Raw genomic sequence first — 1,070 nt, 5'->3', positions numbered from 1 at the left:
GGATAGCCTGTCTCCACAGGAGGAAGGCTGCGATGCTTCACTTACCCACTCTTCCTTGCAATGGAGACACCCAGAGAGTTTGGGGTAGTAAGAAAGGGTAAGATTGAGAACTCAGCCATGTGTATTGGCCCAGACAGAGCCTTGGAAGGGAGAAAAGGAGAGGGTCACAGCAACTTGTTCCATAACCAAATTTCCAGTCACTTCTCCTCTACTGAGCCCCTGCTTCTGCATATGTAGGTGGGATCGGTGGTCATTGCCACTTCTTAGAGAGGGTCACAAGGGAGTGTAAGGAGTGCTAGCAATCAGGTGGGTGCATGAGAGCAGATCTCCCTCTGCTCCTCACCAGCGCTGGATCTCACCACTTCATTGATATTTAACAAACACAAAGGTGGAATTTACCATGTGCTAGGCACTTTACAATTGCTAGCTCATTTATACCTCATTACAGTGCTAACCTCATCTCAATTTTACAGATGAGGCTACGGCAGCTCAGAGAAGTTAACTCACCCAATGTCTCAGAGCTACTAAGTGATAGAACTGGAATCCCTGTACTTTCCTGTAGGAACATTTTACCTAAATTTCATGTACACACATGTTGATCTATCTTGATCTATGAGTGCATGAAAGATGATCTTTCAAATCTATAGTTCAGTGAAAGAAAACAAGTTATATGTATTGCACAATACTACTTATATTCCTTTAAAAAGCGAACACCTATAAAACAAAAACTATGTATGTCTATAGTAAACATTTGTGAATGTAAATACCTAGGAAAATCTGGAAGGGTACACTGAATGGATAATTGTTTGTCTCTGGGAAAGAAACTAGGATAAAACGGCAGGGTCAGCAGTTAGTTTTCTCTGTAATGTTAGTATTATTATATTAAGAATGTGTTTATGGTCATGGTGTAATTAAAAATACATTTTTTAAAACTAATGGAAAAATAAAGTTAGCAAAGTAAGATTAGAAGCATAGAAGCAGACATGAAAGTTTTATATCTATGTATTTTATATCATTGTATTTTATATTTTCTTTCTTCTTTCTTCCTCTCTTTCTTTCTCTCTCTCTTT

This window comes from Colobus angolensis, unplaced genomic scaffold (assembly GCF_000951035.1).
Source record: "Colobus angolensis palliatus isolate OR3802 unplaced genomic scaffold, Cang.pa_1.0 Scaffold102, whole genome shotgun sequence".
NCBI classification, from domain to species: domain Eukaryota; kingdom Metazoa; phylum Chordata; class Mammalia; order Primates; family Cercopithecidae; genus Colobus; species Colobus angolensis.
Note: the sequence above shows the minus strand (reverse complement) of the source record.